Source organism: Triticum aestivum, chromosome 1A (assembly GCF_018294505.1).
Source record: "Triticum aestivum cultivar Chinese Spring chromosome 1A, IWGSC CS RefSeq v2.1, whole genome shotgun sequence".
In the NCBI taxonomy this organism is placed as follows: domain Eukaryota; kingdom Viridiplantae; phylum Streptophyta; class Magnoliopsida; order Poales; family Poaceae; genus Triticum; species Triticum aestivum.
The window spans coordinates 516,090,143-516,099,860 of NC_057794.1; positions in this window are offsets into that span (position 1 = coordinate 516,090,143).

Genomic DNA, 9,718 nt, shown 5'->3' on the forward strand with positions numbered 1-9,718 from the left:
AACGCTTCACTGCCGCGACCTCTCCGACGCCGTCTTCACGCCGACCGCGGACATCATTCTCTCCGCCGTCGCCGTAGGTGTTTTCCGTCGCCAAGTTAGGGCACGGAGGACTGAACTTCTCGGCATCATCTCCCATTTCCGTCTAGCAGTTCCAAGTGTGGTAAATAAAACTTCTTTTTACAGCCCCTTTTGATCTCCTGGTTATGTCACTTTTTACCATAAGAAGTTTATCTTCACACAAGTTAGATCTCTCAATCTGCATCTCATAACATGCCTAGTATATTCACTTGTGCTTCATGAAGTAGTTAGATTCCTCGCTTGTACTGATCTGTGGGTTCGTACAAATCTGGAATCAACTTCTTATCTATGAGTGAATGTCTTCGCACGATGAGGTCAATGTCTTCTAAACTGATTAATCTTCAAAACCTTCTGAGAATGCATATGACCTCTTCCCCTTCCCTCGCACCTTAATGCTGTCACAGGTACATGTCCGTGGAAGAATCCTTCGGTTCTCATAGTCTGCATTCATTTGCAGAATTCCTACAACATCACATAAACTCTCCTGAAGCCAGTTCCTGTTGGTCCAGAAAAGGAAAGCCTTTGAAGCCTTTGAAAGTTTTGAAGCCTTTCAAGTTAAAATTTATGGCTTCAGAAGCAGCAGCAAGGAAGGGGGGCAGACAGAGACGTGAAGGAACTTCCAAAGATCTGCCTGAAGACTTGGCAGAGATGTATAAAACAGATCCTGAAGAGAGCTATGGGCAGCGCAAGACCCGAATCCAATGGATTCGACGCTATTGGGCAGAACAATGGTTCAAATACTGCTTCGTCACCCAGGAGTATGATGAGAAATGTGCCATCAAGAAACCATGGGGGGACATCCTTTACAAGAATCTCATACCCAAGACCAGAGATGAAGCCATTGCTCAAGGCTTCTACCCGTGCATGGTCCGAGGACCACAGCCTGATGATGCGCATCCATCATCACTCCTCTGGTATCGTGATGACAATCTCTTCAAGCGCAACTTTCAGTTTGCCCAACAATCAGCGAAGCTGAACAAGAAGAAATTTGGGTTAGACTTCAACCCTGGTCCCTCAACACCAAGGGTAGATGGCACACGCTACGCAGAACCCAATATCATCGGTCCGTATGCCAATCTTGAGGGCCTCATCACCCGCATCTTAGTCCAAGGGACTGCCGTGAATGACCCTCCAGCTGACTCTGAGTCTGATGAAGCTCCTGCTGTGCCGAAGCCAAAGCAGTCAAAGAAGCCAAAAGCTTCAAAGCCAGCCCCTGCCTCAAAAATCTCAAGGGCGAAGCCATTGAAAACTGCACCTCCTGAAGTCAGTGTGCAGTCTGAAGACGTATCCCGCGTCTCCAAGCCCCAGAAAGAAAAGGAGCCCCAGCAACAAACCGGCAAAGAGCTCACTGCTGCTGCCATTCTGCGCAGCGAAGCCATTGATCTATTTAGCGATGAAGATCTTGGAGATGACGCTCTAGAGCAGCTTATCAAAAGCAAAGAAGAAGCTGAAATCTTCAACAATTTGCCTCTCTTTGATGTCACCATCATCCACAACTTCATCGATGAATGGTTTGCCTCCCCAGACATAAGCTTCGAAGATCTGCAGCTGCCTGTCGGCCTCAGCGTCGCCTTCCAAGGCGCAATTGCTTCAGAACTTGCCATTGCTCAGCGTATAGTTGAGCTGAAGCAGAAAATTGATCATGAAAAGGCTCAGTTCAAGAAACACATGGCCAGGCTCAGCATGCAGGAAGTGAAGAGTTTCAAAACCATGTTGCATGAGCTCAAGGAAAATTTCCTGAAGAAGCGTGCTGAAGCTCAGGGCTCGCGTGAGCGAATGAAGTCACTGGCAGAACGATGTGTGCAGGCCTACAATGAGGCCGAGAAGCGCAAGGCACTTGGGCATCCTGGCATCGACCCCAAGATGGCCGCGAAGAAGAAGAAGCAGCCTGCTGTGAATGAACCCGAGGCACCAAGACAAGAAGCTATTCCGATTGTCTTCCCAACCGCCACGACTGGCTCGAAGCCAAAGAGCCGGTCAACCGCTTCAGAGCTTAAGAAGACACGGAATGCAGAGGCTGAAGCTAGGAAGTGGAAACACTCTGAAGCCTCTCCTTCTGACCCCACCAAGAAGAAGCGCAAGATCAAGAAAGCTCGGGATGCTCCCACAGAGCCCTTGATGGTTGAACCCCTCTCTGTCATTCACCCCAACGCAGAACGTCAGCTGACAGTTCATGAGTCTGCTCCCACAGAGGCTCCTAAAGCTGAAGACATTGGTCACCAGGACAATGTACAAGATGGTGCAGCCCTTCCTCAACTTGAAACAAGCGAACTCATCAGCATTGGTCGTCCTCTAACGCCAATGGCACAAGATGATTCATGGGAGGATCGCCCTCAGGAGGAAGAAGACTTTGAGGCCCAGCCCACTCCAATCCCACATGCGTCGTCTGTGTTCCGTAGGCTTCGCAAAGGTCCAAGGCCTCAAGTCCATACTGAAGAAATTCCGGCTGCATCAGCCGAAGACAATGAAGAAGCACCACTAGAACCCACTCCCCCGCTAGATCAAGATGCAGTTCTCCAGGAGCACGTGCCTGAGGTTGTCCCTCCAACTACACAAGCAGAGGAAGAAAATGTTGAGGCTGCCACCACAAACACGGAAGCCAATGTGGAGCCCGCCCCACCAAATGCTTCAGCAGACAGCGAAGCTACTGAGCCAGACACTTCTGTTCCTGAGTCTGCTGCAGGTCCTCAATTTGATTACCATGTTGAGCACATGCCTCATGTTTAGAAGCCAGTCCCAAGGCTGCCAAGGTTCCCAGGTCCTGCATCAGCACCTGGCTCCTTTGATATTAATAGCTTCAAGGCAGACAATACATTTTTCAACAGCTCCAAGAACCCCTATTCAAGGGAAAGGATTGTATCAGATAGGTTCTGGAGCTATCCTCAGCGCAGCTACTACTCAAGCATCCTATACAACCAAGGTCGCATCTTCCCGCACAAGCGCCTTGAGGTTGAAGCCATTGCTGGTCTGCCATGTCTTGAGGAAGCCCTGGATTGCTTCAAGCAAGTGGGTCTACTACCGTTTGTCATTGATGAAGAGCACTAGAATGAAGAGCTTCTGCTTCAGTTCTATGCCACCCTCCATATAAAAGGATACAACAGAGATCCGAAGACTTGGGTCCTGGAGTGGATGACCGGCAATGTCCATCATGAAGCCAATGCATTTGATATCATTGAGCTCACCGGCCTGCCCACTCCTGGCGAATTCTTCGAGGAAGGCTGTCAACTACATTCTGAAGCTATTGAGAGCATATTCCAGAGGCTTGAACCAAATATGAGTCAGATGCTCTCAATGATGAAGCCATTGCCTCAGGATGCACCCTATCCAACTGTGTTCTTCATTAAAGACCTTGAGTACCTGCCCAGGACCATATATCACATCATCCGGCGGACTCTCTGGCCCATTAAGGGACACTCTCCACATGCCAAGATTGAGGGTGCAATGAAGACTCTCATATTCTATATCCTGCATGGCAAATGCTTCAACGCACAAGATCTCTTCATACGCCAACTTGCAGCGTCAGGCTCAGAATTATTTGGTTTGAAGTTCTATGCTCCTTGGGTGATGAGGCTGATCAAACTGCACTCTGCGATCTTGTATCAGCCCTCAGCCCAAAACCATCGGATCTTCTTGCCGGATGTGGATACCTCTGCTGAAGCCATATATCCTGAACCTGCCAAGCAACCTTTAAACCTTCAGAATGCAGAACACCAGAGCTTCACGCAGAACGTTGAAGGTGTTGAAGCCATATCCAGGGTGTATCCATTGGCTGGCACTACACGTGCGCCACACCCAGCATCTACTGAAGCCACAGACAGCACAAATGCTCAAAGACCCAAGAAGCGCGCTCGTGCCCTCACTGACCGAGAGCTTCTTGTGACCCTTCACCAAAAACAAGATAGGCATCACGACTGGCTAAAGCGTCAGATGAAAAGCCTCTTGGTGGATGTCAATCGTCTTCGAAACCTTGCCACCAAGAATGCCTTCTTTACACATGAAACCTGCCGTCATACATGGAAAGGGCTCTCAATGATATGTACTGAAGCTGAACTTGAAGAGGATGGCTTCACTGAGTGCTTCAAGTTTGACACCACACCCCCTAGAAGGGCTGTGATGCGCAACACACCATCACTTGAAGACTCTGAGTTTTCTTCATCTGCTGCCACAGTTACTGCAAGGATCATTGATGAAGACGACGATGCTACATCACCGCCACCTGCTTCAGCACCTCCAAGCTCCTTTGCACCGCCAACCACCTCCAATGACCCTGCTGCTCCTGGAAACGAGTAGACACTCTATGTCTTCAAACCTTTTTGGTCCTTACTGACAAAAGGGGGAGAAGCATATGGGTTGATAGTCTTCAAGCGGGTCCATATGGGTGGATGCTTTATGCTTGCTATATTTTGCTTCGTGTTTACAACTCTTGTTTTACATTTTGTTCTTATGAGTTGTAGCACTTAAACCAGATGGTCGTCTGCTACTTGTTTGCCACTCTGTTTTGCGAAGATAAATTCCGCATGTGCGACGATAAATTCCGCACTTATCTCATTCTGCAGACGTCCATTTTCCATTATGCATGTCATTATCTTCATATATCTTCATATGCATAGTGGATTGTCATCATAAGCTGAAATGGATCTCCACAAGTACAACCTGCCATGTGCATTTGCATTCCAAAAGCAAATTAACTTGTATGCACATCTTCAGGGGGAGCCTTTGCAACTTATGAAGACAATTCCTTATCCTTTACAATTTCACAGACTATATTCCCCGTTGAAAACTTCAACTGGTTTGTCATCAATCACCAAAAAGGGGGAGATTGTAAGTGCATCTAGTGCCACCCCTAGTTGGTTTTGGAGTATTGACGACAAACCTAGTTGAGGGACTAATGTGTTTGTGAGAATTGTAGGATAACACAGGTAGAAGTCCCTCATTGATTCGGTTTTACTACCAGAGATGACCCCTAAAAATGTAAGAAGACATTGAAGACAAAGGTGGTATATGAAGATATTCACATTGAAGACTATGACAAAAGAAGACACGTTATGAAGCCTATGGAGCTCTAAGACTTAGATCTTTCGTAGTTCTTTTTATTTTGTGTTGAGTCATAGGAACCACCGTACTGTTAAGTGGGGTCCAGGAGAACCAGTCAGAATGACTGAAGTGATGCCTAAAACAAAAACCTATGTCTTCGAGTAAAGACAATGAGAGAGAATCTTGTCCAGAGCCGGACAAGTCAGCTTTGCTTGTAGCCCAAGTAAAGTTGCCATGAGAGTTTGAAATCTGACCGTTGCGACACGTGTCAGTTCCCTAGTGACCCAGGATCATTTCGGACAAATCAGGTCGGGTTGCCAAGTGGCTATAAATAGCCCACCCCCACAACCATAAATGGTTGGCTGCTCAGATTTCAGTGCACGGCTTTTGTCGTTTGATAGCAACCCACCTCGAAGCCTTTGAGAGAAAATTCCTAGCGAGGAGAAAAGCCCTAACCACCCAGAGCCAGAGTTTGGGCATCACTTAAGTCTTCTTGTCTGTGTGATCTGAAGACTTATTACACTTGAGGACTGTGAATCCTCCAGACGGTTAGGCGTCGCGTTCAGAGCATCCAAGAGACATTGTGGATTGCCAGTGAACGAAGTTTGTGAAGGTTTGGGAGTCTACCTTGAAGACTTACCAGAGTGATTGGGCGAGGACTAAGTGACCTTAGCTCAAGGAGAATACGATGAGGACTTGGTGTCCTGAACTGTGTGTTCAGGACTGGGTGTCCGGGACTGTGTGTCCTAAGGTTTAAATACCTAGCCGCTCCAACCAGACGTACAGTTGTCACAGCAACTGGAACTGGTCCAACATATCATTGTCTTCAACGAGTCACTGGTTTCTTCTTCACTTCCTTTTCTTACTGTTACTCATTGTGAAGACATTGCATGCTTGCTTTATCTTTTGTCTTCACAACATGAATGTATGATCTGTTTGGCTTCATAACTTCTTCCTACCTGATCCTTATTACACTTCAGCTGTTTGTCGTTGTGCTTTCACCCTATTGAATACTTGACCATGGCTGACCTAGTGCAACCTAACTTCCGCTGCATAGTAATAGGCATAATCTTCGCTGTTTGTCTTCATAACTCCCATGTTTTGAAGACTTTCATAAAAATCGCCTATTCACCCCCCCTCTAGTCGATATAACGCACTTTCATAAATGATTATCATGAACAAGAAAATATAATAATCAATTTATTATTGCCTCTAGGGCATATTTCCAACAGTTATCTCCCCCTTTTTTTATTTATATTACATGGGATGTTGTGAATATTGCCTAACTTGCGACATATGCCTTCAATGCGATTATGCCTCTAAGTCGTGCCTCGACACGTGGGAGATATAGTCGCATCGAGGGTGCTACACATACCCATAGAAACTTTCTATACCCACCCATTTCAATACCCATGGGCACAAATTGACACCCATGCCCATACCCATTGGGTATCCTATACCCAATGGGTACAACATATATAGCATTTAAATTTTAAAGAATTACATACATGAGTGTAATATTCAAGTGACGATGGACAATCAATCTAGTACCGACACGACGCCCTCTAGTGTGTGGCCAATTGCGGTCGGCAAGGGATTACGATAAGTGGTTGGTGGAAGCCGACATAGTGGAAGGCGACGACGGGAATTGGGGTTTGCTAGTTCGAGAGTTGGAAGAGAGTGTGTTGGTGATGAGTCGAGATTTCATCATTTCGAGGAGTCACATAGGACATAGGAGGAGTGTGAGCTGTTTGTTGGGAGCCTATTAGCTATGCTTGGTTTAGGGAATAAGGAATTAAGAGTTGGGCAATATGAGTTGGATGTAGACCACACATATCATAGGAGTTATTTTTATTTATTAATATTTTCTGGGTACCCATTGGGTTACCCATGGGCGCAATCTCATACCCATGCCCTACCCATATATTTTGCGGGTATGGATACCCATTACCCATGGGTACAAAATCTTGCCAAGTCTTGCCCATGCCCACTATTTTTAGGTAGGGTACCCACGGATACCCATACCCATGGGCGAAATTGCCATCCCTATGGAAGACACTTGGACAGTTTTTTTTTTTCAAATTGGTTTTGGTCTTATTTGATCAAATAGACAACTATATGGACTAAATTGATCAGTCCCGTGTTCTTTGCTTAAGGTGTGCAACTACTTTGGGTTGATGGACCAATGGCGCATTTAAGTCAAAATTTTAATAATCTCTCTATATTTCTTAGATGCTATGCTCTTGGTAAGATTTAAACACAAATACATGCCTTTAACCACATAGGAACACCTGCAGATATATGCCCATATGTGTCAAGCCATGAAACACAACACACTGATTTTTTTCGCTTTGATTTGGTTCGGTTTTTATGGTTTTTATACTTCAGTTTATATAGTATTATACATAGATACACTTCGGTTTCGGTAATAACCATTTAATTTTGGTTTGGTTTCGGTAATAACCAAATTAACCAAAGTTGACTCGAAATTTTTGAGCCAACACATAACTTTTTCTTGTATAAATATATGATATATATCATAATGAGGAAAAACAATTAGAAGGATAAAGAAGGGACGTTGGATAAACAGCCAGGCTAATCATGTAAACTGAAGCACTAAATTGGCTAGTAAGTACGCCCCCCGTTCCGAATTATTTGTCGCAGGTATGTATGTATCTAGTTGTATTTTAGTTCTAGATACATCCATTTCCGCGACGAGTAATTTGGAACGGAGGCAGTATTGTACTGTAGCAGACCATTATGCTTTTGAACCCAAAAAACCTCAATTTCGGTTAACTCGGTTTAACCAAATGGTTTTCGGTTTCTAACGAAAAAAGAGAAATACAAATGGTTTTCAGATTTCAAAACTAAAACTGAAACCGAAACATGAAAAAACTGAAATTTTGGTTTGGTTTGGTTTTTTCGGTTCGGTTTTGGGTTTTGGGTTCGGTTTTGCGCACCTTAATGCCAGCCTATGCAGTTTTGGGGGAAATGCTTAGATGAGATATATTGTATCAATTTGTTTCTTAAATTTGTTGTATATGTGACAAAAATATAAACTGTATTCTCTCTCACCAATCCTATATTTAACTTCTTTTTTAAGGCCTTTTGTAGGCGAAACGGTAGGAAATGCTCAGAGCAGAACAACAAAAAGGTGTGGCGAGAGAAAAAAGGTAAGAAATTAATAGGTAAAATCACTGACTAAATAGACGTTAGGTAGGCACATATTCACTCGAAAAAGCATAGCAGAGACCGAGCTCCACATAGCTCGTTATTTCTTTTCAGCGAAAATACTATTTCCACACATTGAAAAAATCTGAAAAAAGTATATACATAGATGTTTATTTGTAGTATACATGTATAAAATTTCATGAACATATATGTTAACATGTAATGTATACAAAAAAGATAAATACACAGATTAAAATGGGCTTTATCTTTGTCGTTTTTGGGCCAGATATTTATCATTTTTGTGTAGCATGCAAATAATCAAATTACCTGATGAAACTTTTTTGTAACTTGACGAACAGTCATATGTATTTGTATAAAAGATTTGATATTTTTTGAAACTTGTAAGTATATTCTGATTTTTTTTGATAAAACGGGCTCCATGGAGCCCGGCCTCTGCGACGCCTCACTCTATATTCACTCACGTATACATGCCTATAAAAACCATGTCGACTTCTGGGAATTCATTGTTTTTTAGAATTCAATTCCACAATAAAATCTTGTGGGAGTAGGAGGCATTCGAAATTTGAGTAGCACAAGTACCGTCTTCCTAAGCGCAAAGTGATTTCTGTCAGCTGCTTCAGCCTAACTCCACGCGGCCGGGTCACGAACAACGACCCTACACTAGAGTTTAGACTCCATGAAGGCAAAGAAATGATGTAACACGCTTATGATAGAGTGCAACTCTGGAGTAATCTGCACCAACGAGTTTAATTTACTAGCCTCCAACCATCGTATATAGATTTAGCTGCGAGTAGGTACTGGATTAGGCCGTTCAACAAAAAAAATGATTTCTGAGTAATATAACCCCTTTACACGGTTGGAGCTCAGGTAACGTATTCCCTGTTGTAATGAGAGTACACTGTATTAGATTAGAGGTAAGTGGATACATGATATGTTTGGTTCATGCAAGGGAATAGGATGCCGTGGAGTACCGTCGCCGGCCTTGTAGATGATAACAGAGGACTGGAGGACGGGACGGCTGCTGGGGATGACTCGTGACCGAAAATGAGATCATCAGCCATTAACAACAACGTTACGGCTCACGCGGCGAAGCGAGATCGGTGGTGCTGGCCATGGCGGCGGTGGTGAAGAGATATCGGCGGCGGTGCCTACGGCAGCGGAGGCGAATGGAGATCGGCGGCGGTGAATTGAGACGGCGATGATACTGCCCCGCTGCTGCTTGGTCCTTGTGGTGAAGAAATCGACCAGCACAAGCGGTGTTATACGATACCACGCTGGATCGGGTGTTTTTAGTTTTGTGAAGGGCGATTTACGATTACACGGGATCTGAAACCGACGCGGCCGAAACAAACGCATGTAATGTAATCGTTAGAGCAACTCTAATAGACCTCACATCCGGCCGGCTCATAAAATG